The sequence below is a fragment of the Adiantum capillus-veneris genome, chromosome 29 (assembly GCF_014529385.1).
Source record: "Adiantum capillus-veneris isolate H3 chromosome 29, ASM1452938v2, whole genome shotgun sequence".
Taxonomy (NCBI): Eukaryota; Viridiplantae; Streptophyta; class Polypodiopsida; order Polypodiales; family Pteridaceae; genus Adiantum; species Adiantum capillus-veneris.
In genome coordinates, this window is record NC_140959.1 from 134794787 (window position 1) to 134822698 (window position 27912).

Here is a 27912-nt window from a genome sequence, read left to right on the forward strand (position 1 = left end):
TAGTTGATGAATGGTAGGAACAATGAGAGCTAGAGGGAAAGATTACAAAAAACTTGGAGAAGAAAATGCCAAAACAACAGAATGTCAGACGCTAGGACAATGCAAAAACTACAACCTTAGCCTTCAGGGGCTTAGGAGGAGGAACAACTCAAGGAATTGGGTGAGAAAGCAACAACAGATTGAATGAACCTATAAGAGTCTGATAAAAGTGGTAAGGTAGATTATATTTAACCAAGATTAGAGGTACTGACCTAGTGAAGGATCAATCACAAAGTCCATCACAAGATTATCCAGCTGCCAAATAGAGGAAGTTAGCTTAGAAGGATTGTGAAGATAGCCACTGGATGAAAGGTCTTCCAGTTTAGAGAATAGTTTTGGTAATGACAGGATGAGATGTATGTGAAGGTCTATGAAAGAATCCAAAAGTTGACAATGGAGCTAGATGAAATCGGATGAACATTACCAAAAGCTGAATTCATTAGACAGTTACCAAAAGCTAAATTCATTAGATAGAAGAGAAAGGCAAAATCTAAAGTAAGAGCAGTGGACTTGGCTTCCATTAAGTATGATGAGGCTATAGTCATTCAAGCCAATTATACAAAGTCAAAAAAAAGTGGGAGCCGTTGTCAAGAGTAATATTGGATGGGGGATCTGGAGTAATATCCTTCGAGAACATATGAGGAAAAAATTGGGGATTCAATATTTAAAACCGACACCATTCACAGACAAATGGTGGACCACAAGATAGTCCAAGTCATAAGACTAGTTGAGAATATGCAGACTAGATTGGTTAAAGAGAAATTTGAAACCAGCTTCTTAGTTCTGGATATACAGAGATCATATGGAATGCTTTGGTAGATCATGCCTTAGAACTGCTAGAGCAATGTAGGATTATACCAACCAAACACTAAGAATCCAAGGGTTCATCATGAGAATCCAGATCAAGACAGATAATACAAGGATCTAAAAGGCTTTAAGATTTAAGGAAATCTATAAGAACTATGGCACCAAGAAAATTGAAAGGATGTGAGCCTCAATGAATATCTTTCCTCTTACAGAGATTGAGTTAATTACTATTGTAATGGACAAAGAACCAGATAAATGACACATAAAGCAATACCTAGATTAGTTCAATGAGTTGAACATTGGGAGAAGGACAACTCAACTATATGGGCATGCACCAAAACAGTCAAATTAGGAGAAGTTTCATTTCCAATCAGTAGCAGAGCCCATTCGAATGAATGGAGGTGGCTCCTCGACTTGCACAACTAAGAAATCCATTTAATGAATATGTAGAAAGTATTCATGAGAAAGAAGCAGAGTCATTGGCTAAACAAAAAGGAGGAGGTCAAAATTGATTACTTCCATATGATCAAGAGATTGAAGAAGGGAATTTCAGAACAGATGAGAATCCCAAAATGGTGAAGATCAACAAACATCGAAAGCTAGAGATTAAGGAGAAGCCAGGGCTTTGTTTGAAGAATACAAGGATGTAATTTCATGGAAACACATTGATTTGAAAGAAGTTGATCTAGAAGTATGTCAACAGATACAATTGAGACCAGATACCAGACCATTAGGACTACATAGGTATGAACCCCAATTATCCTAAGAAGGGCAAAGAGGAGAGCAGCAATCTTCTAAAGGAACGGTTCATTACTGAAGAGGCAAGTTGTAATGGAATTGATATTTTGTTATTTACTGCAGGCGGTGGAAAATGCATCATTGTTATATGGAATTTGCAAAGGATAGTAGATTCATCATCATTGTATTATTAAAGAGCAAGTTTGTGAGCTATAGTCACTTAATGTCCGGGTGGACAATGTGTAATTGTTATTGAGAATTCAAAAATCTATAAGTAAATACTTACAAGAGGAAAACGCTCACTCTTGCACAGAGGGAGATTGCACCCAGTGCTTGTATCTTTCTTCTCCTCTCCGCTCATTTCTCTGACTGTGCGGGCGTAGCACTCTGCTCTAGGAGGTGCACATGTACATACCCTCCGCTCTATCTTACTCTCTATCTCTGTTCCTATATGAAGTTGATTATGTGCTACAAGATTTTCCCCGTAAGCAGACTTGTGCATTTCATGGATTGTAATATGTTGTTTTTTGGTATTTTGCAGGGACACCACGCCTCCGTTTGTAGCAGTGGTATCAAAGACTGATAACAAAGAATTAGTAGCTAATGGACTATGTGAAAGGATATGGCATTTTATGTATATTTTATTATTCAAGTTCTCTTTATGAGATTTGGTCGTTTATGACCAGCCAACCAGCTTATACTCATTTTGAGCATTCAAGAAATCTATAAGTAAATACTTGCAAGAGAAAAATTCTCACTCTTGCAGGAAGGGAGATTGCACCCAATGTTTTTGTCCTTCTTCTCTTTTCTCTCTTGTTGTGTTGGCATAGCACTCCACTTTAGGAGGTGCGCTTGCACATGCTCTCTCGCTCTCTCTCTCTCTCTCTCTCTCTCTCTCTCTCTCTCTCTCTCTCTCTCTTTGTCTCTCTTTGTTCGTGTACAACTTGAATTATGCATTGTGTGACTTTTGAGGTATGAATATTTGTTTGTTTATGGTTAGGAATGTGCTATTTAGGGTATTTTGTAGGGCCACCTTGCCTTCATTTGTAGCTCACAAACACCAAAATCAAGGTCTATGTGATGCTACCAAATGGCCCGATAATTTTAGTTGGCATGAACAAGACATGCACTGGCTCATAATTTTGTCGCCACCAACATATCGTCATTCTAGTCAAATACTAAGATCCTCACCTTGCTAGTAGGCAATGAGATCCTTTCTGCATCAAATTAAACATGGCCTTATCTTGTCCCTACTATGATCACCTTACACAAAGCTATTCAAAAGCACACACTCAGAAAAGTAAAGGTGAGCACCCCTCTGTCAATGGATTTATTCAAAGGGACTCTGACTCCTGCCTTGAGAGCCTCTTTTTGTACTAATTTATTAGAGCATGTGGTGAAGCCCATGTAAAACTTCTTAGATGATACAAGATCCTTCTTTCTCATAGATGTTTATCCTTTTTTCCAGTGGAAAATAGTAATATAATAATAATAAATATATAAAAGCTACAACCAACATCTCTTGAGACTTTGCTCTTTTTGCACCAAATGCAACAATCTCTAAGATACCATTTCTCATGCTTCCATTAGGAGATTTCAGAGGTCTTTTGGAGGGCCTTTTGGAAGAGAGATGAAAATAAGCTCCTCCAATGAGAGAAGAGCATACGTTACATAGAAAAATAGATTGATATTAACAAAAATATAAAAGGTGTCTCTCTCCTCATTTAATAATCTAGTGGTCCTTGAAGACGATCACTCTCTTTCATTTAATGCAAGCACCTTTTTCAGAAGGTAGATGCGGTGCATTTGATACGGCTTACGTCATCACTAGAACTCAAAAAGTTACAAAACTATCAAGTGGTGGAAGATTTTGAAACTTTTGATATTGTCAGTGCGTCCGGAACGCCCAGATATTCTAGAAATGAATGTCCAATTGCCTCGCTCCGACATCCAAAGAGGCAAAAAATGTCAAAAATTTTGGAATGCCCCCTCGTGCGCCGTTAGTAAAAAGCCTATTTTGTCCTCTTTTTAGGGAGCTTTTTGAGAGGAAAATGTCAAAAAACCTCTAAAAAGGGGCTTTTCTTGAAAGATAAGTGTCCAAAAATCACTAAAAGGAGCTTTGTACTAACGGCATGCAGAGGGGCATTGTAGAATTTTAGAATGCCTCCTCGCGCGCATTAAGTAAAAAGCCCTTTTTTTGGGGTTTTTTGATATTTTTTGCCTCTTCGGATGTCGGAATGAGACAAGTAGACATTCGTTTTTAGGGTATTTTGGTGTTCCGGACGCATTGGTGGTGTCAAAAGCCTCAAAATCTATCACTATTTGACAGTTTGTGACTTTTCAACTTTCAATGATGACGTAAGCTGATTGAATGCGCCGCACCTGCCTCCTGAAAAAGACGCTCGCATTAAATAAAAAAGTGACCGTTTTCAAGGACGATTGGGAATATAAATCTACTTTTTAGAGTGTCTGGTTGTCCTTTTGGATGTACTCACAAGGTGCAAGTGCATTTTAAAAAAAGTTTCTAGAGAGAGAAATACAATTTCTTACAAGGCCCTCCAAATGACCTCCGAAATTTTCTAATGTTACACTTTCATCAAACTATTACGACAAATTTCACAAAAGCAGAGGAACATTTACCATTGCTACAAACGCAGGCAAGGTGGCCCTACAAAATACCCCAAATAGCACACTCCTAACCATATATAAACGAACGAATCTACATACCTGGCGAGTTGCATAATGCGTAATTCAAGTTGTACACAAAAAAAGAGAGACAGAGAGCAAGATAGAGCGAGAGAGCATGTGCAAGTACACATCCTAAAGTGGAGTACTATCCCAACACAACGATCGAGAAGAGAGAAGAGGAGAGAACAAGTACACAAACACTGGGTGCAATCTTCCCCCGTGCAAGAGTGACCATTTTGATGAAGCATTAATATGTTGATTTGAATTTTGGAATATGATCACCTGTCGGGTGTTATCTGAGCAGATGAGTGAGACTGGCACGTACTGGACAATAAGGTGATAGCAATTATTTGGAATAAAACTACCACCATTGGATTCGTTGCAATCCTTAATATTTTATGGTTCATCTATAAGTTGAGATGATGTAGACATCTATTTATTGTTATATTGAGCTCTTTACAAGCCATGACTATTTTATGCCCAAGTGTGAAGTAATGTAACTCCTTTTTTGTGCATGAACTCTTCTATAAATTAAATACGTGCAAGAGGGACATGCTCACTCTTGCATGGGGGGAGATTGTACTTAGTGTTGGCGTTACTCTTCTCCCTCTCCTATCTTTTCTCTTGACCGTGCCAATGTAGCACTCCACTCTAGGAGGTGGCCTTCACGTGCACTCTCACTCTCTCCCGTTCTCTATCTTTCTCTATTCGTGTACGATCTGATTATATGCTCATAAGATTTGTCAAGTATGAATATTTGTGATGTTTTATCGTTTCTATCATGCTATTTGAGGTATTTTTTGCAGGGACGCCGCACATCCGCTTGTAGCAGTGGTATGAGAGCACGGGAAAAGGTCCTTGGAATGGCAACTTAAATAAGAGATACAGGGGAGCTTGAGAAGAGAATAGAAACACAATCTTGGAGCTAAGTTATTTCTCATTAATTTTTTAAAATTTATTTTTGCCAATATGTGTTGTCTTGTGTAATACACCATGGGTTGAACAAATTATAAGTAAGATAAGCTCATGAAATTTTAACCTAGATTAGCAAGGTGGCGACAGAGCTTCTTTTTTTTTCTTCTTTTTTCTTTCCTCCCTGGCATCACGAGTCTATTTCCTGTGGAAACCATCCCTAATGAAAAACATTGTAGCTTGAATGTAAAGATTAACTTTTTTGACTATAAGTATATATGCGTGTGTGTGTGTGTGTGTGTGTGGATTCTACTATGTTTTGATTGGCATGGCAGAACAAATTGGCGATTGTCATAGACAATGGGGCAACCTACACCGCCAACAAATTGAGCCAACAAGCTATTGCACTAGGGCTACGCAACAAAACCTCCTCGCCCGGGTTGGAAGGCTTACACACGAGACATGTCATGTCATCATCATCACACACAGGAGGTGGCAAAAACCTACCTACCTTTAAATTGCATGTGCTGGAAGCGCCTACAAGTGCGCTCTCGCTATGTCCCGTTCTCTATCTCTCTCTGTTCCTGTACAATTTTGATTATATGCTCACAGGATTGTCAGGATTGCATATTCGTGGTGTTTTATTGTTTCTATCATGCTATTTGAGGTATTTTTGCAAAGACGCCGTGGATCTCCTTGTACTAATAGTATGAGATCACTTAATGGATTATGTGAAAGGATATGGCATTTTATGTATATTTTATTATGTTAGGCAGCACAAGTGCCGATTCGTCGATTTGGGTAGCACGTCGAGTGTAAATTCACCAATTTAGGCAACACCGATCACAAAATCATGTTGTAGTGGCTGGCCACGACTATCCCTAGCATGCTTTTGTTAACCGGGTATATGTTGGCAAATATTTGGATTTGACATTAGATTTGGATTTGGTATATAATGATTTTTTGCCGCAATAGTACTTATGGAAATGAACTGAGATTGATGAGAAGTGATTATTGAATGATGAGTGTGACCAATGATATACTTATTCATCAGGGTATGACATATACTGCTTATTTTGGTGGTATGGGACACTAGAATAGGTAGTATGTGGATGATGGCAGGCATAAGCAATGTTGTTTTGTTTCATAAAAAAATTCTTTTACTATATGATATTTTTGACACAGAAGACTAATCACTGTTTTTTACAAGTATGGTTTGCAGATTCTTATCTTTGCAGCTAAGGACAATTGCTTTCTAATAAAGAGGTATGTAATGGAATTGATATTTTGTTGTTTACTACAACTACCAGGTGGAAAATCCATAGCTGCTATATGGAATGTGCAAAAGATAGTAGATTCATTATCACTGTATTATTAAAGAGCTCTTTGTGAGCTATAGTCACTTTATGTCTGGGCGGACAATGTGTATTCACTTTTTAGCATTCAAAATTATATAAGTAAATACGTGCAAGAGGAAAATGCTCACTCTTGCACAGGGAGAGACTGCACCCAGTGCTCGTGTCTTCCTTCTCCTCTCCCCTCATCTCTCTTGCCGAGCGGGCATAGCACTCCGCTCTAGGATGTGCACCTGTACGTGCCCTCTTTCTCTATCTCGCTCTCTGTCTCTCTATGTTCGCGTATGATGTTGATTATGTGCTAGGAGATCTGCCAGGTAAACAAATTTGTGCGTTTCATGGATTGCAAAATGGCGTTATTTGGTATTTTGCAGGGACACCATGCCTTCGTTTCTAGCACAAGCAGTGGACTGGTTATTTCATTGTATTGGTTTTGAAGAAGAATTGGAAGCTAAGCATATGTGTGGGCTACGGGAAGTTGAATGCTCCGATTATCAAAAACCCATGTCCACTGTCATTTGCTGATATGCAACTCAATGAGATTGTTGGGGCCACGAGATGTATAGATTTATAGATGGTTACAGTGGCTACAATAAACTGAAGATTGCATCAGAAGATTGAGCCTAAAAAACCTTCATCTATGAATGGGGAGCATGTATTTACATGGTCATGCCATTTGGACTTTGTAATGCTCCCACAACTTTCTAGAGGTGTATGATGGAAAAATTCAACGAGTTATTACACAAATTTTTGGCAATAATTATGGATGATTTCACTATCTTCTCTCCTGAGGAAATGCATCTACTCTTTTTGGAGATGGGTTTTGAGAGATGCAAGGAGAAGAGGATTTGCTTGAACCCATTTAAATCAGTGTTCATGGTAAGGAAAGGAAAAATTCTTGGCATATTGTCTCTTAGAATGTCATTGAGATGGTCAATGATAATATTAAGTGTGTTCAACAAGCCAGAGCACCGACACATGTATCTGAATTGAGTTCTTCTCTTGAATATGTTAATTCTAGAGATTTATTCATATGTTTGTAGCTAAGGCCTCAGAAAGGGAGAAAGTTTATATGGACCCGAGAATGTGAATAGAGTTTCTAGTGATTGAAGGAGGCAATTAGAAACCAGACTAGGATGTGATTTTCCATGTGCATGTGGATGAATTTGGTCACTAGCAATGCGGGCTATAGTCGCCCAACCTAATGGGAAGACAGACTATCCAGTCTACTTTACCAGTCGCTCGCTGCTTTAGCTCAAGTGAACAATCTATCATGAATAATCACTTTATTGATAAAAAAGAGAAGTGTTTGATTATCTACTTAGAAGTGAAACATCTTTCGCAACAAGTAGTGTTTGAACTTTGTGGTGTTGAAAACCATTCCTAGTGATTCTCGTTCTATAGTGGAGTACCCTTGTTCACCCTGGTACTCCACTATAGAACGAGAAGCACTAGGAATGGTTTTCAACACCACAAAGTTCGGACAGTACTTGTTGGGAAAGATGTTCCACTTCTAAGTAGATCATCAGACACTTCTCTTTTCTATCAATAAAGTGATTATTCACGATAGATTGATCATATGGATGTTGTTGTTGATGTAGTTTGAGTTTACAAATTTTCATAAGCCAAGAAAGACACATTGTGGTGTAGATTTTCTTTCACGGAGTACAGAGGGAATCTCAAATATGGTAGTGAGTGATGATCCAGTAGATACGACACTCTTTCAGAATGTAGCAACAGAAGGACCAGTTCCGAAATGGTAGGATGTGTACGACTTCCTTCAGCTTGGAGAATTCCCAAATGATTGTTCCTAGGAAAACAAAAAGGCATTGATAATTCACATCAAACATACTAGTAGGATATACGGCCTCTATTTATATTTAACAAAAACAATCTAAAGTAGCCTTCTTCCAAAGTAAAATATGGAGATGAAAGTGGCTCCCAACTAGCCAATAGACAAAAATTGTGGTTGACAGTTCACATAAGTAGCCATCTTTCTTGGAAAACCTTACTTTTCCATCAATAGAAAGTCCATGTCCCCCCTATGAACCACTTTCATCTTCTCCATCAATAGCAAGTCCATGCCCCCCCTATGAACCACTTTCATCTTCTCCATCAATAGCAAGTCCATGCCCTCCCTATGAGCCACTTTCATATTCTCAGTGAGACACACTCATTCTATTTTATCGCATTTCTGGCATCATTACTATTTTCATGATCCAGTCCTTTCTTGCTTTAATTTTCTAGGCTCAAGACTTGAAACATAATCAATACAAGTCATTCCTTCAATATAATTTGTTTCCATCTTTGACATAATTTTTTATCACCTCGCTTTGTTCTGCCCATTTTCTAATAAGCCCATCTCCACCCTGGAGTGTCCTTAATCTCATATGTTTCCCATTATCATCTAGAAAAAGACTTTGATTAAACTAATTAGTCTTCTTTTGTACGTAAAACTCTATCACATGCTGCATGCTGCTATTAAAAACTGGTTTAACTCCTTGTGACATGGAAAACTCTGGTTCTAGAATTCAAATCAAAGGAGCTCTCCTAAGGTCCGTGTCACACCCGTCTGCTTGCATGTGTGTGCAAATGAGTTGGCAAAAGCGGATTCACTTGTTGCCATGTTCATCAAAGCGCTAAGCTGTCTAGCTTGACCCCCTTGACATCATCGAACATGATAGAAATTTATGCATGTGAGAGTCGTCTCCAAGGTTTTAACTGCAAATTTCACACATGAAGCTACAACGTTGTGGTGCCCTTCATGGACAATGATATTTTCTGTGCACAAGTGCCACATAAGCACTAGCACTTGAACCCTTCATGGGAAAATAAACCATGGTAAAAGGTGAGAAGAAGCTAAAGCAAACTTACTTCGTTGAGGATGTGGGTGGCAAGGAAACTGTTTCTTTACCTTGATTTTCTAATACCGATTTTGACAATGAAAAAAGGAGAGCTATTCCATGTGGAAACAATTGATTAGCCTCCTAAAAATGGAGAGAGGAGCTCTTGGAGAGAGAGAGAGAGAGAGAGTGTGTGAAGAAAGCAAGGGTGTGTAAAAAACAAGGTGAAAATTGAAATTGTGCTTCAGGTTGTCCTACCGTAAAACAAGCAATAAACCAACACCTCTAAAAGGAGCATTGATTCATTTCAGCAATGAACGAGCAACTCAAAATTCTAGTAGTGTTTCGAGGACTAGGCAAAGTAAGGTTGGCACTTTTATGTAGAGCCAACAATTATAAAGGATAATTATGTATGTAGTTATAAATTGCTCTATATTTTTCTCGGTTCTTGTAATGTATTTGAGTATGTATAATGGTACACTTTCTATATGAGGACTTGAAATGGCCATTAACAACTATCTACATGGAGAACTTGGTGCAAAAAATACAGGCCTAGATATTTCTCGTCTACAATGAGAGAGAGAGAGAGAGAGAGAGAGAGAGAGAGAGAGAGAGAGAGAGAGAGAGAGAGAGAGAGAGAGAAAACACTTTCAACATGCCGAAGGAGATCTTCAAACTTAGACTTAAAATTAGTTCAAAATTGGAGTGGCAACTTGTTCAAGATTCCATTGTCTATGAACAAGTCCAAGAAGGCGAGACTCTATTCACCGAAACACAACATTCGGCAAATGAAGGGTGAAATCTTCCATGAAGGTGAGGTGTGCCTCCTCCGAAGCATGCAAAAAGCAAGAAGGGAAAGTACTCTACAACCACACTTACTTTTGGCACACTATGTAATGGAAATGGACTATGAACATTCAGAATAGAGGAATTAAGAAAATTGTAGTGAGTATTTTCATGAGAATACTTTGAGAAAATAGAGGGTGAACTTGATTAGAGGTAGCAACATACTCATTATACTTAATTAACTTGGCATGAACAATACTTTTCAAGAGAGAGAATTAGAGAACTTGACAACAATTGAGGACCGGAGTTATTTGGAGCCGGTCCCCCTCCAAAAGCCTTTTTTTTATAGCTTCTCCCATAAAGAGAGACTTGTTACAATACAAGCTTTGTGTTCCTTGAGACCTCAATGGTGCAATGATGATAGAGATCTTCATGAACCACAATTATGCCCATAACTTAGCTAAATGAAATCATCAACTTGTTCCCAGACTCAGTCCCAAGACCTCAAATACCTTTGAAGGTGGAGAGAGCTAGCAAGGAATGAGGGTAGGGAAGAGGAAGAAGAAGTAACTTACGAGAAATAAATAATATCCTCACTTGGATTATTCTTGTATCCTAGCATATCATAGTATCATAGTCATTAGGAAAGTTTTAAACTCATTTTTGGGCCTTTTAAGAGTGCCACATCATCAAAGTTGTGCGAAAGAAAGCAACCCGGTAGACCCCTCTAAATATTTATCAGAACCCCATGATATGACCTATCATTGGAAAGCTTTTAAAAAATGGATTCTAAAGAGATAAGGTCCAAAAATTTTGGATGACTTCTATGAAAGTTATGCCATTTTTTTCAATCAACCAATTTTTGTTACCGTTATGGTAATCTAAAATCACCTTTTTCTAGATCTATATGAAGGCAATGTGCGATACATGCATGCTATATATCAATAGATAGCATTTGAAGAGTAGATTCTAAATATCCAACCTCCGACAAGTTTGGATCTTATTTACAAAATAATTACCGATCCCCACTTTTTGAAAGCTATGCCACATCAACAATTCTTACAAGGCCCAAAAATGAGCTCAAAATTTTCCTAATGAATGGAGATGAACAAGATGGCAAGCTTGCACTTTGGAGCATGGCTCTTGGTTGGAAGTTCATTCCATAGCCAAGAGTTGTTGGTGTAGGCTCTCAACTTCTCAATCTTGGAGAACCAGATAGAGTTCTTGCTCAACACATCATGAGAATGAATGTGTGTGAGAGTTTGAGAGAGAGAGAGAGAGAGAGAGAGAGAGAGAGAGAGAGAGAGAGAGAGAGAGAGAGAGAGAGAGTATATGGTCAATCTACCCCCCTCCTTGCTTGGATCAACCCATCTTCCTAGCTCAAGCTTGAAGTTGATTGGACCTTCTCTAGACTAGCCAATCACATGCATTAGAAATCTCAAGAAACCATGGTAGCATTTGTACAAGTGTCCGCGTTTCCCCTTTGAGAGAGAGGGCTTGAAAAATGCTTAAACAATTAACTAAATTCTCATTGGATCCCTTTAGAGGTCAACCAATAGGCTTTAGGCACTACATGAGGGCAGAATGTGTAGGTGCTTGAAATACGTCCTTGTTGCCTCTTAGGTATTATGCTTGGATTGAGTTAGTGTGTGTGTGTGTGTTCTCTCTCATGCCCCTAGCTTTAGGGTTTGGCCCCCTTATTTTAGGGATCATGTTAAATTTGGAACATCACCCCTTGAACACTTTTCCATGAAGCCCCTCAACCACCTTAGTTATAAAACATGAAAAGCACCTTAATCATCAAGCATCACAAGCACCTCAAGCACCTTAGTCATCAAGCATGATAAGCACCTCAAGCACCTTACTCAGCAAGCATGACAAGCACCTCAAGCACCTTAGTTAGCAAGCACGACAAGCACCTAAATGCTTGGGCCGGGTTCCCACCTCAATCTCAGACCCATCTTCCCTAAGTTCCTAGGTCTTAGGACTTTTAACATTGACCTTTGGAGGTATTTAATGAATCTAACCCTAAGGTCTTTCAAGATCCATTAGCTAGCATTTCTCTTTGACATACCATCTCTCATTTGGACCCATTGACTTTGGTCCCATGCTGAGATAGATCCATAAACACATGTCTATATTCTAACTCTTGTTCTTGTTTATTCTCCCACATTAAATGATCAATTTAGTGTGAGAAAATCATTTGGGTTAGTTCAATATTAGATTTTATGACATTAACTCTCGCTTGAAATCATAGTCATTGTCGACTATGAGGTAGAGGAGATAAAGGCTTAGTCATTGGTCTATGTTTCTTAGCAGGTATAGGATCCCTTTTTACCCTATGATATCATTCCCGAATGGATGATTAATCCATTTGGTGCTTGGGAGACTTAACTACTACTGCAAGCATGCCTGCTCTTGAGTCCATATCATATTCCCAAAGTAGACTGGCAAATTCTACTTGGTGTTTGAGAGACGTCGTCATCACAAACATGATTCTAAGCATGCATGGTACTTAAGTTTATGCACAATAAAAAGAGAACTAGTCTTATAAGAAAAAAACATTGATCAATTACAAGAAACATGTAAAATTTCTTACTCTAATGTAACATTGTAAGAATTGACAAGGGTCATACTATTCGTAAGCTATGTTCCTTGCATCCATGTAGCATCTTCAAAAGGATAATTGAACTTAATAAGATACCGTCGGATAATCTTACCATGTCTTAGTACCTTGTCTTCATGTCAAAGTATTGCCGAAACACCTCTTCTTCATCTTTGATCTTGAGCAGGTCCTCAATGATTGGTTCTTGTGGTGGCTCTCCTTTGTAAGGCTTAAGTAGGCTAACATGAAAAGAACTGTGAATAAGCCAATGACTGGGAAACTTGAGTTGATAGGCCATCACATTGATTGGTTTTAGGATTTGAAAAGGACCAAAGTATCTTTTTTCCAGTTTAGCATAATACTTTTGGTGGCCTGTAGGATTTTGGCCCATAGTCTGCCTCAATCAAGCCTTGAAAAATATGAGTAGGATCCAATCATTTTCCTTGAAATCCAATGCCCTTTTGTTCTTGTTAAAAGCCTTTCTCCTTTGCTTTGAGATGGATATAGCCTCCTTAATCTTTTGGAAAGATTCTTGTAGGTCTCGGCTTTACTCATTGGCAGCGAAGATCTTCCCATGTACCTTAAGTAGCAAGGGAATTTTGGGTCTTCCTTCAATGATTTTAAAAGGTGCCTTCCCCGTAGTAGTATGGATAGTGTTATTGTATGCATACTCTACAAGAGGTAGGTATTTGTCACATTTTGAATGTTGATCTACTTCAGTAACATAGGTCTTAAGTAGATTTAGAATCGTAAAATTGGCTATTTCACTTTGGCCATCCATTTTTGGGTGATAGGCCAAAGAGAAATTAAGCTAGTACCTATATTCTCAAAGAGACCTTTCCAAAAATTAATGCTCATTCAAATATCCCTATTCGACACTATTGATGTTGGCAAACCATGGTGTTTTAAAATTTGGGATATAAAGAGGGTTGCCATTTGGTGTGCCTTAATAGTCTTTTTGACAGGTATAAAATATGCTTGTTTACTAAACCTGTCTACTATTGTCCATATTCCCGTATTCCCATGGATGGACTTGGGCAATCCAAAGATAAAATCCATGGATATGCTCTCCCATGGTGATTAGGAATTGGCAAAGGTTGGAGCAATCCAGTTGCTTCCCCCTATCATACTTTGTCTTTTGGCATACCACACATTTTGACACATAGTTTTGTATGCCCATCTTCATGGTAAGCCAATAGAAAAACGTCTCTACTCCGCTAAGGGTAGGGTGAATCCCTCAATTCCCCGCATAAGGAGGAGCATGGGATTCATACATCACTTTCCCACTAAGAGAGTGAGTAACTAATAGCTTATTACCATAGAGAAGATAACCGTCCTGCAAGGTGAATGGTTCTTCTTTCTTTCCTAAGGCAAGGGCTGAAATTACATCTTTAAAATTGGGTTCATTATCATACTCATCTATCATAGAATATAGATCATTGTGAGTTGTTATGGACACCACATTGTCTCTTGGCCATCGTGATAGTGCATGAGCTACTTGATTGTGCTTGCCAGCAATGTGAGCAGTATGAAAATTTAATTGCAAAAGAAAATTTTCCCACCTCATTTGTTTGTCGGAGAGCTTGGTTTGTGTCATAAAGTACTTGAGACTTTGGTGGTCCGTTTGTAAGATGACTGGAGCCCCCAATAGATAGAGCTTCCAAGTGTCAAGGGCATGTAGGACAGCTAGTAGCTCCTTCCCATAGATTCCCAATGCTCTCTCGTTGAAATTCACTCTTTGACTCTGGCATGCCCTTCTTAAAGCAAAACTGCTCCAAGGCAGTCTCCACAAGCATCACATTGGACCTCAAATGGTTTTGAGAGATCCGATAGTGTAAGCATGGGTGGAGAGGTAAGATTTTCTTTAAGCTTTTCAAAAGCACTTTGATCTTTAGCACTCCATATATACTTAACAGATTTCGTGGTCAAGTTATGTAGTGGTCTTGCTATTTGGGAGAATTTAGCTATGAACCGTCTATAGTATGCACACATACCAATAAATCTTTATAGCTCATGTATATTCCTTGGGTTAGGCCATCCTTTTATTACCTCGAGCCTGGTTGGATCCATAAAAATACCATCTCAAAAGATAATATGACCTAAGTATTGAATCTCTTGGAGGAAAAGTTCACTCTTCTTTTGGTTAATGAAAAGTTTATTCTCTCTCATATATTGAAAAACTACTTGGAGGTGTTGCTTATGCTCCTCCAAAAATTTGGAGTAGATGATAATATCGTCGAAGAACACTCCAGTGAACTTGCAATAGGGTCTAAATATTTTCTCCATTACGCGGTTGAATGTGGCTGAAGCATTTGTCAAACCAAAAGGCATGACAAGATATTCATAAATACCAAACATTGTATGGAACACAGTATTTACAATGTCTTCATTCACTATCCTTATTTGATGATAGCCACTTTTAAGGTCGATCCTACTGAAGAAGGTCAAACCTTGTACCTTATCAAATAGGTGTTCTACCCGTGGTACGGGAAATCTGATTTTGATAGTGGTACAATTTAGTGCTAAATAGTCCTCACACATGCGGTATGTGCCATCTTTCTTTTTCATTAAAAGGAATGGAGAACAAAAGGGAGGGGAGCTAGGCCTCACCATCCCATTTTCTACCAGCTCATACACTCACCTCATAATCTCCTCTTGTTGAGCTTGAGAAACTCTATAAGGAGGTTTATTAGGTGGTGAGCTCCAGGGCAGAAGCTCTATCATATGGTCATCATCCCCTTGTTTTGGAGGTAACTCCATAGGGATGTCATAAATAAATATATCTTGGAATCTATTTAGAAAATTAGACAAGTCTAATTCTTCTTGATTCCTACCACTTTGTTTTGTTAAAACATTAGCATCATTTAGAGACTCTTTGACAAAAATCATATACGAGAAAACCGAGCTTTTCATTGACTTATCAAAAGCAGGTGAATTTACAAGTGGTATAGTACGACCAAACTCATTAGCATCTATATACATGCTCTTTTCTCTGTTAGGTGAAGTACATTTTCCTTTCCCGAAACTTCATGTTGGCAGCCATCATGCGGTTGAACCATGGTGCCCCTAGGATAACATTCTCATGTTGGAGAGGAGAGATGAAAAAGTCTTCTTTGTTGACGTAGCTTTGGACATGAAGCCTAAACTTCACAATCAAGGGAGTAACGAAGGTTTTCTCTCTCTTGAAAGCCCATTGGCAGTTACAATATCTCCCATCTTGAAAGGTTGTATTCTCAGTTTTGTGGCCAACTCCATTGATAAGACGTTGTGAGTAGAGCCAGGATCAAATAGGATCAAGGCATCATGCTCCCTCACCTTCCCCCAAGCGTATGAAAGGGATGATCCTTTGCAATGAGCATCCTCTTTTGGAGCTTTGATGAGGGAAGCTCTAGGAGTCTCATTGTGAGCATTTCTTTTGGGGCAAGAATGATAGCGTGTCCTTGCTCCCCACACTTAAAGTATTTTTGATCTTTGTGAGATGCCTCTAGCTCTTCAGGAAAGAGTTTGTTTCTATTTTTTTAAATGTTAAAGTTTAGGAATCTCAAGTGAACTTCCCAGTGTGAACCCATTATTATTTTTTGGCTTTTACGGATTTATTTCACTTATTTGTCAAAGTCTGGGTAAGGCAATATATTGAGATTTTTATATAAGAAACCCTCAACCCCCATTGTATTATCATATGTTATCTCATTGCCTTGGTTGATTGGTTTAGTGCATCTCTCTCTCTCTCTCTCTCTCTCTCTCTCTCTCTCTCTCTCTCTCTCTCTCTCTCTCTCTCTCTCTCTCTCTCTCTCTCTCTCTCTCTCTCTCTCTCCCCCCCCCGTGATTTACCACTTTGGTCTACATGCTTCCGCATCCCTGACTTTGACATGGTATTGGAGCGTCGCGATTCCTTGGCAAAGTGAGGTGTCTAGGAGGAGAAGAAGAAGAAGCCCTCACCAAAGACTTGCTCGGTCGCTGCCCTTCTACACTAATGTTTTTGCCAACTGCTACCTGGTGTTTTTCCTTTGCACAGCCAGCATTTTGGAAAGCTATCAGATCAACTTGCATTTTCCCCTCTCTGGACTGGCATTTAGAAACGCACAGGCCTACTGCCTGTTCTGCCCGCCTGTAGAGAGTCCTGCCCAATTGCTTGTTCACACCTTGCCTTTGCAGCAATCTACGTCTAGCACTCGATAGCATTTTGATGCTACAAGCGGGAACATCACGGTGGCCCTGCAAAATACTCATAATAACACAATACATACCATAAAATGATAAATTAGTATACCTGAATCGCCGCACACACACATAATCAATGATGTACGCGAACAAAGAAATACATAGAGCGAGAGAGAGAGAGAGAGAGAGAGAGAGAGAGAGAGAGAGAGAGAGAGAGAGAGAGAGAGAGAGAGAGAGAGAGAGAGAGAGAGAGAGAGAGAGAGAGGGAACACGTGTAGATGCGACTCCTACAGCGTGCAGATGCGCCTCCTACAGCGGAGTGCCACACCGGCACGGCAAGAAAGGAGAGAGGAGAGGAGAGAAGAATAGACAGACACTAGGTGCAATCTCCCCCCGTGCAAGAGTGAGCATTTCCCTCTTGCACGTATTTACTGGTCGGCCGGTCATAAATGGCCAAAGCTCATAAAAGAGCACTTGAATAATAAATTGTAGAGTATACATATTTCCATTCGCATAAGCTTAGCTCGGTCTAGTCTTTTCCACCTGTCACATCTGCAATGAATAATAAAATATCAATTCCATAACATACTTCTCCATTGGAAAGAAACTATCCTTAGTTGCGAAGGTAAAAGTCTACAAACAATACTTGTCAAAAACAATGATTAGAAATATGTATCAAATAGTAAAAGAAAAAGACATAAAATTCCAAAATATTGCTTATTCTTGCCGTCATCCACATACTACCGATTCTAGTGTTCCATACCACTAGAATAAGCAGTATATGTCATATCCTGATGAATCAAGATATCATTGGTCACACTCATCATAAATTTGATAATGTCAAGTCTCATCACATAAACACTGCTGTGATAAAATAATCATCAGATACCAAATCCCATTCCAATTCCAAATCCACAATATAAGTCCAAATCCAAATCACTTTCATTATGTACCCGGGTAACAAAATCATACAAGTTGCAATGGTGGCCAGTCACTGCAGCATGATTTCGTGATTGGTGTTGCCTAAATCGACGAATCTACACCAATAAGATGTGCTGCCTAAATCAGAAAATCTGCACTAATGCTGCCTAAATTGGAAAATCTGGATTTGATATTGTTTAAAAATCATGAATCTGTAATTTATCAAGGTGTTGCCTAAATCGGCGAATCTACACCAAGATGAGCATTGACACACTACCTAAATTAGCGAATCTGAGTGTCTAGCTTAATGTAAGAGCCATAATTACACTAATTACTTACAGACATCTACTATGATTAGCCTTGGATCGATTAGAAAGTGAGATGAAATCGATATATTGTTTATTGTTTTGTTTGAATAGATGTAGTAGTCCTCTTGACATTGCAAACTGTTGTCTCAAAAATACAGTCCTCTTGATTTTTAATTTTTAATTTAGTTAGTTTTTTTTAATAAATAAATTGTGTAAAGGGCATTGACTAGTGTTTAGTCATAATATCACAAGGGTACATCTTGTATATTATGTAAAGCTGAGAGGACAAACAGTAGATTGGGCCAACAAATAAATACAAACGCAAAATTAATTCCTAGAAGTCTCCATGTAGGTCAGGCAGTTCCAGTTAGACATATACATATACTTCAACACTATTGTGGTCGACCATCTACTATATACATGAATAATTTCATGTCTAAATGGACTTGCTTTTCTTGAAATTACAATTAACAAAATATTAAGATAGATACATATACCAAGTCAAAAGTTTGGACGGTCTGCGTGATAGCTTTAAGCTTGCAGTAAACGTAGGCCGTGTTCAATGGACTTTCTTGCGTGTGGCTCTAGCCCTTGTGTCGGATGCGGGGGATCCTTCTTCGCCAGCTCTGATACCACTGCTACAAGTGGGAATGTCACGATGGCCCTCCAAAATACTCATAATAACACAATACATACTATAAAAAAATAAATTGGTATACCTGAATCGCCGCACATACACATAATCAATGACGTACACGAACAAAGAAAGACATAGAGCGAGAGAGAGAGAGAGAGAGAGAGAGAGAGAGAGAGAGAGAGAGAGAGAGAGAGAGAGAGAGAGAGAGAGAGAGAGAGAGAGAGAAGAAGAAGAAGAAGAAGAACACATGCAGATGTGCCTCCTACAGCGGAGTGCCACACCGGCACGGCGAGAAAGGAGAGAGGAGAGGAGAGAAGAATAAACAGACACTAGGTGCAATCTCCCCCCGTGCAAGAGTGAGCATTTACCTCTTGCACGTATTTAATTTATAGATTTTATGAATGCTTAAAATGAGTACAAACTGGCGGGCCGGTCATAAATGGCCAAAGCTCATAAAAGAGCACTTGAATAATAAATTTTCCAATACATATATTTCCATTCGCATAAGCTTAGCTCGATCTAGTCTTTTCCACCTGTGACATCTGCAATGAATAATAAAATATCAATTCCATAACATTTGAAACACAACCCCTTGTTGCCGTGCCTAGGCAAAGTTAAAATGCTGCCCACCTGCATTTTAAAATGTAGCAATAATTTCCCCGACTAAATAGGAAGGCAAGTGTGGAGAGTGCGGCAAGTGCAGAGGAGGTGGAGGTGGAGGAGGTGTGAGGCTTTGAAGTTTGCGGTGGTCATGGAACGGCAAAGAGGGATTTGTTGCAGTGACTTGGGAAGAGTAGAAAAAGAGGGTGTGGACAACCAACTAAAAGCTATGGAGAGCAGGTTAGCCTTTGAGTTAGCAGCCTATGCATTGACACAACTCTCAAGGAGACCACCCAACTATCTGGCTCAACATTCTGAAGTCAAAGGAAAATTGGTGAGTTTGATCAAGGACAATGGCATCAAAAAGCTTGGCATGGATGGCAGTACCCCTACTCAATTAGCTGCCTTGATACCCGAGAGGTAGGACCATAGTTATGATTGTGATTCGACGCTTTGTTTAGCTTGGGAGTTGGAAGCCAAATGCAAAAACACAAGTTCACTTGAATACAAAGTCAAAGGCAAGCTGGACAAAGGTTATGGTAATAAAGATTTGACATAGAAGATCCGCATGGCACACGTGGTGGTGGCCACAATGGCCTCTACGTCAAATTTCTATTCAAAGTGAAGGTGTCCCTACTAGCTTCAACCAAAGAGAGGCTTGTGAGTGGTTGAAAATGCTCCCTATGATTGATTTGGACCCTTGTGTAGGAGTTCAAGTTATTGGTATTTGGACCCGTAGGTCAGAGTTCAAGGCACATGCGTCTGGCAGGGAACCAATCAGGCGTATCAAAGACAATATGGATGGGCACGCCAATTCATTGTTGTTGGTCGGATCATGGATAGGATGTGTTTCAGAGTTCATTATCTTGGATTGCTATATTTTGGACGTGATATGTTCACAGTTCACAAATGGGGATTATTGGACATAGTCTTGTCTACAGTTCAAATTTTCTACAGAGGCAACCGATGCTCAAGATGGCATTTCTTTCAGGTACAAAGTTGAGCAGAGCAACACGGAGGTGAATCCAGCTATCTGCAGTTGTTGGGGTGTCCATGGTAGCTTCTTTATCGACTTGGTTTCACTATTGATGTTGGTGGTCCCATCATTGCATAGCTCCAAAATGACCAGCAAAATGATCAATTCGAAGGGATGAGCAACCTACTAGGGCATGGAAACACTCACACGGCTAGTGAGCTAATTATGCCAACACAAATGGGTAACTCTATGAGGTGAGATTCTCGGCCTATGGAGGAGCTAAGCCACAATGAAGGGCAATCTCCACATCCACTTCTCTTCGCCTCCAATCAACCCAATCACACACACTACGATTGCAAGGCACACAAAACACTAATCCTATCATGCAACACACTAATCGCATGCACACACACATAGATCTATCGAGCACCACACTCCAATCAAACCTACATGCACACACAAGCAAGAGAGGGAAATCACATAAGATTAGACAGGGATTAACCACTAATTAGTTAAGATCTAGCTAATCTAAGTATCATAGGCAATCATAAGAAGCATGAGAGAGGCATAGTGAGAGAGAATGAATCATTGATTAGTGTTAATCAAGTCTCATGAGAAAGGAGAAGCTCAAGGAGTCCATATCCACACCCTCAAGAGCTCTCACCAAAGAGTGCTCTCGACAAATGAGCTTGAGAACACTAATTTCTTTTACACACTGCCTTATATACCTAGGGTAAAAATATGCAATGTCTGGGCGCCCAAGGCCTTTGGGGCTCCACTACTTACTAAATTTGCAACCTAGGCACACTACTGACCTATTCTGTACAGCGTGGAACTCCCATTGAGCCCGTAACACATTAAAATATTACAATGGCTTGAAATAAATCGGGAATTTACAATACGTGACCATTTTGAGAAAATGTGAAAAATATGTAACTCCAATCTTTACTGCTTCTTTGTATTCATCCTCGATGTGCATTCGTACATCTTCAACATCTTCTGCTAACTCACGTTGACTCAGTTAACATTCCCCCCTTTCGATTTTAGTGCCCGTCCTCAGGCACTGTTGAAAAGTGTCCGTGGGGACAAGGGAAGGTTTTTGATTGGTTGCTAATGGGATGATTGTCTTAATTTGTCGTTGAATTTGTTGATGAGGTTCAATTTGTTGCAGTATATTCATTGGTTGAAATATGTCTGATGTGAGAGATGATGTTGCATCTGTCCGTTGTAATAGCATAATAATGAGGCTACTCTTTATTTAGGAAAAGTATGTACAAGGGAAGTAGAATGATGAGGTTCTAAATTAGGGTCTAATACCTAGATGAACAAAGGGAAAAAACACAGTGGGAAAAAAGTGCCTTTGGGATATGTCCACTATTGGAGTACTTATTAGCATGGAAAATATTAATAAAGTACTCAAGGGATTATTTGCTGATAGATATGGAATTAAAAAGGCAGAAAATATGAGAGGGTAGCATGATGGAACATTGGTTTGCCTGTTGTAGTCCACTCAAGGTGCATAGGTGGAAGCAAAAAATAGTGTCTAATGCATATGTCCAATAATGGGACATCCTATTTATGCACATACAGAAATGCATGGAAAAAAATATGTTGTGCAAAAAATATTTTGAGGGGTTCTTCAGAAAGATGGTGTATCTATAAAAGCATATGACATGGATTTGCAAGCTGGCACCCCTTTATGAATGGTTTTCGTTGACAAGGATATGTGCTATCCTCTTACTGTGCACGTGAGCGTTGGACTCTGCGACACTCCACCAACTGTAAGTTAATAGACTTCGACTTTTATGCTCATCTCATCCAACATGAGAAAAATGACTTAGATATGCTCAATTATTCTAGCTTGAGCGTAAGCCTAATAACTACGACTCTTAGAACACAGTTTATTAACAACTTAAAGCTTTGGGACTAATGCTTTGTTCATTCTATGGTTCAACAGCCCAACTCTGACTATGCCAAAGAGTGTTTTTTGCACGCTGGCAACTTGACTTTTTACATTCTTATGCTTACTACAATTATTTCTTCAGGTAAAACTAATCTTGAATCCTCAAAAAGAGGATTAGTGAAGGACCAAGTTGGCATTGAAGATTTATTTTTCCATACCTGTATTATCATATTTGAATATGCATTCAAGTTGGTTGGGTTGTCCTTCTTTGACTGTGAAGACTCCATTATCCGTTTGATTCTCCAATTAGGCCTGTTGATAGGTGTCTTTGATGTTGTTGTAGGACTCTATTGGCTGTCGGCATCTGGCTTTTGACTCGGGGCATTGGAAGACTTAGGAATCCAAATCTCTTGACGACCTTTGTTTCTCCTTTGTTGACTTTGTTGAGCTCTAGGTCTTGTTGAGCTCTTGAGATATTCATGCAGGTCTGGTGTAGTTGTAGTTGGCTTGTGGTTGACTGGTAGCCAAATCTTTGTATAACCTGTGTAGAATCCTTGTCCAGTAGGAACATTCTTTGAGATCCCTCTTTGTTTTGTATTTTCTTGAGAGTTGTGATTGAATTTAGCATCTTTCAATGTTGTTCTATTGTATAGCTACTTCTTAGGTATCCCAAGATATTGCCGAGGTTGACACCTTGTGGGCCTTCTTTCTTGGGAGGGACTTGAAGTTACTTCATATGCTCTAACTTGTGGTTTTGGTACCCATATTTGTCTGTTACCTCTATAGTACTCTTGTTCCTTTAAGCTCCAATGTGATGCTATCCATCCCTTGTTTTTGTCTTTCTGTGCTGATTTTAAGTCTTTTATCCAAACCGGATCATTGACTTTGATTGAACTTCTTAGAACAAACACTTGCTTGACTTTCCTTGAGGGTTCTTTGATGTAGAGGCATTCGATGTCACATCTTCTATGCTAATTGGTTGGAGGTCCACTTTAGCTTTATCTTTGTCTGCAAGGTTTGTCTTTGATTCCTGTGACTTTTGCAACTCTAAATATAGCATTAACAGTACCTGTAAATGTTGTTGGCTACCGCTTGGTGAAGAGAGTATTAGCATTTTATCTTCTTTAGCTTTTCAGGTGCCTGAGCATCTTTTTGCTGATTTTGAACTTGCAGTGCTTTTATTGGTGCTTCTAATGGTAATGCGGAATCATATGACTGCATTAAAAGTGACAAGTTAAATGCACTTACATCGAGATTTGCATTTCCAATTTTCTTTGTACCTTGCCTACCAGTTGATGTGTCCTTGTTGTTTGGATTTCTTGGACAATCTTCAGAAAAATGTCCACCTTTTCGCCCACAAATTTGAGCAATACGCCATGATTGGTGGTATTTCATTTCGTTCTATCATGTTAAGCTCTACCTGAGAAGCTTCTGTTTCTATGCTTGCCAAATTGTTGGCATCTTCTTTTGAAACACTAAGCATCAAGTTGTAGAATGCTCCATCTTGACCTGTGTATTGTTTTTGGCTTGGTTCTTCAATTAGACTGGCTTCTATTGGTTGATTTATTGAATCTTCCAATTTAGGCTCTCGACTATAGATCTAACCACTGTAATCCATGTACAATGAGTTGATTGCATTTGCATCAACTATATGTTTTATTGGCTTGTGCACATTTTTGGGTTTGGGTTGATTTTTTCAACTTCTATCTACACTTCATCTTTGAGCTTGCAATACTTGGCTCCAGTGAAGTCTGTGAACATTTAGAAGTTCTCTGAATTTGGCTTTACCGTGATCAATAGGATCTTGGCTCCTATGCTGCTTTTACTGCTCATCAAGTCTCTATGGCCTTCTATATCTGCATATAGAACCTTATCTCCATTGTAGCCATATAGCTGTAAAATCTGCTATGTTGCAGTTGTATTTGTGTTGCCACTACTACTAGCTTTCTCTGTTGTATGTGAATTCTCGGCTCGATTTGAGTGCATGTTGACTGGTTCTGTAAAAGCTATCTCCTAGCACATTTTGGTGCTGATTAGCATAATTTCTGTTGCTTGTACTAGCCTAATCTGCAATCGCATATGCGTTGTGCCCCTGTTCCCCCAATTAGAAGCTAATTTGCAATGAAAATACTTACACTTGTGAATTTCTAGCATGCAAATTTCTTGAAATTTGACTGGCGCTCCACTGTTGGTGGTTTCGCTTGCTTTTTCCGGCCGTTCTTTTGTTGTTTCTAGCTTTTCCGCTGTTTGCTCGATTTTTCCTGGTCGCTGTTCTCGATTTGTGCTCGCTTTGCGGTGCGCTTCTCCGGCTTTGCTTTTTAGCTTTTGATTTGCTCCCTTTTGTGTTGTTTGCTCGACATGTGATTTTATTCGACGTTGCTTTTTTTTGCTTTTCTGGCCCTTTTCTGGCAATTTTGATAACTTCCTTTTTATTTTTCTTATTTTTTAATAAAATTTTGAATTTTCTATTTTTTTATTATTTTTATGCTTTTTGACAAATTTTTTGAGAAAGTTTTGATTTTTTATAATTTTTTGATAATTGTCTAATTTTTGTGTGACTTCTTTGAAGATTTTATTAATTTTTTGTGATTTTCTTCTTTGGATCAAATTTTAATTTTCTGTGAGTTTTTTGAGTTTTCTAACTATTTTTGTGATTTTTACAATTTTTTATTTACCTGTGGAGTTTTTGAATTTTTTGTTTTTTTGCTGATTTTTTTAATCAATTTTGGATTTTTTATGAATTTCTAAGAGGTTCTTTTTTTTTGTGAATAAATTATGAATTTTTTATAATTTTTTTATTCTTTTGTGATGTTTTAAACTGTTTTTTAAATTTTTGTGAGTTTTTTATCTTTATATATATATATATATATATTTATTTATATAAAATTAAAAAAAAAACCTACCTTGACTTACCTGGCGAGCTCGCATCTTGACCTCCGAGCGTGACAGTAGCACGCCGTTCGAGGTTGATAGAGAGCAGCACGGCGAAGGCGCATTGTCAGCGTAGTTAGCGGGTAGGACACCGGGCCAGTAGCCAGCGGGGCGCAGTACAGGAGAGCAGAGAGAGAGGTCGCAACGGCCTGGCGACACGCTGAGCCTCAGGACTAAGTGGCACAGGCACCTCAGGGTGGGATCAAGGGCGGTGCTTGATTGGGGGTGGGATGGAGGGCGGATAGCCGTTGATTTCTCCGGGCGCCATAAAAGTAAACTAGGGAACCCTAGTTTACTTTTTGGCAAAAAGTGCACACCCAAAGATTTTTGATTAAGCATTAAATATGGGGGCTTTTGGGACCCATAAAGTACTCAGTGGAGCATATTACTGACAGATTTTTATGCTCTTATTAAAAGCCTATGGACGAATGTCATTAAGCATGGCGGCTACCCAATTGTAAACTAGGGAACCCTAATTTACTTTTGTGTAAAAAGTAAACTGGGAAACCCTAGTTTACTTTTGTGTAAAAAGTAAACTAGGGTTTCCTAGTTTATAGTTTTGTAAAAAGGGAGCTAGTGGGGTTTTCAATGGTTTGCTCATTTCTCTGATTAATGTCTCCACAAATTGGAGCTATGAATTATCTTTGCTCCATTCCTTGAGGATCATTGATTAGTCTACAATGGATTGGGTGATGACAAGTGAAGATAGTGCCAGTGTTACAAGCAATTCAGAATCGAGCTTCGACAACAATGAAGAGTATGAAGTAGATACTCAAGGATTACATGTCGTAAGACCAAATCCTCTTGATTTTACATACTCCATGTACTTCTCCTTTGATAGGGAAACTTACAATGTAATGGTTTTGTCTCTACAAGATGCGATGCCGACAACCCTTGAGGATTTGAAAGGTTGCAAGAGAAGCAATGTACATGATCTCAAGAAGTGGAGATGATTCAGAGACCGGCTTTGCTTGGTGGTAGAGGGTGAGAAATTAGCCCTTTGCTTGAAACAAGAACCCAAGTTAAAGATTGCTTGTATTGAGGATTGGGAGGGCCTAGTATTAGCCGCTCATTGCAATGAAGGAAGGGGGGATCATAAAGGTCATAATGCTACCATGAACACCTTGAAATTACAATGGTGTATTGATTTGCAACATTTTGGAATACCACGTTCTTATGTCAAGGCACTCATTGCATCGTGTGAATGTCAATGTGTCAAGAGTAGGGTTGAATCTTCTTCCCACCAAGGTTTGGATCTCAATAGAGTACCATTGCTTGAAATTTTCACAAACAAAAATGATGTGGACAAGGTTCTAGCAGATCTCATGGTAAAGTACAATGTTAGGTTAAGAATGGCATGCTCTTCAAAAAAGCGCACATCTTCCAAAGTCAAGGTGGACTACATATGTCATCGTGGAGGCTTTAGTAAGCGAAGAGGTAAGATGAAGAGGTTGCGCACAACAAGAAGGTGTGGGTGTCCATTCAAACTGCAAGTGGAAATACATGAAGGATTAGCTGATGTTCTAATAACCGTCTATCCTCAACATGAAAATCATGTACCCGGATCAAGAAGCGACTTGTATCATTTACTAGTGTATCCATCGGTTATAGAGTGCTGCATTGAAGACTTGTTTGATGTTGGAAGCTCGCGTCATGTTTCTCAAATGTCAATGTCAAAGGAGAAATTACAAATGGAAAAGGCCTCATTGTTGGACCTCACTATCTATAGGTTCTTTATGATACCCAAAGAGATCAGAATGCTATCATATCGAATGCGGATTAAAGGTATTCTTTGCTCCATTATTGCGATTCTAGTAAACAAATGCATTTTATGTCACAACCAGTGTATTTTTGGGTGTAGACCGAGTTAGTGATGATGATTGGACGGCAATGTATATGGAAGCACTATCCCTACAAAAACAACATAAGGTGCCTTTTGTTACATGTGCATATGTTATCCACCTTCATATTAGCATCTTCACTATTTTATGGCTTCATTGAATCATAAAAAAATGTGTATGTAGGTTGTCCATGTCCAACCATATAATCCCCAAGCAAAGGAAGCCAAAGATAGACCATTTATTTTGATTATACAAGATGATTGGATGCTAGACATTTGTGTCTATTTCTCACAAAACAATGCTTGGGCCATTGATAGTACCGTCAAGACAAATGCATATGGTTTGCCTTTATTTGCAGCATTGTTACCAAATCAATTGGGAGTTGGCATTCCCATTTGGTTCATGCTATGCACCTCGGACTTAGGTGCTCAACACGAAGTTATAGCCTTGAATCTCACGATGCGTTTGATTTTCTCAAGAATGGGAAACATCCGACCATCTGCATTGGTGATTGATAAATCTCAACAAGAATTAGAAGCCTTGCTTGATGCCATCGACAAAGATCCACATTGTTGGAGGATAGATGAGCATGGGAATTACACTCAAGTTTCGTGTCATGTCCTATTGTGTTGGTTTCATATAAAGAAGGCATGGGTTGAAAATCTTCTTCCTCAGGTATAACACACTTCTTTGATTTTGTGTGTGGGTCTTTTTGTGGTTAATGTGCTTATAAATTGTCCTTATCGTCAGGTTCCCAAGGACCAATGTGGGGATATATACATAGGGTTGTGCAATCTTATGCAAAGCCTAACTGAAGGTGAATTTGATGGGTGGTATGAGATGTTATGTCAAAAGTACGAC

At 39.0% G+C, this 27912-nt stretch overlaps 1 pseudogene; it reads left to right on the forward strand.

The window, feature by feature from the left end:
• The window catches only part of LOC147419951 (DEAD-box ATP-dependent RNA helicase 20-like), a 237328-nt pseudogene that overhangs the window by 57903 nt on the left and 151513 nt on the right, over nt 1-27912 (forward strand).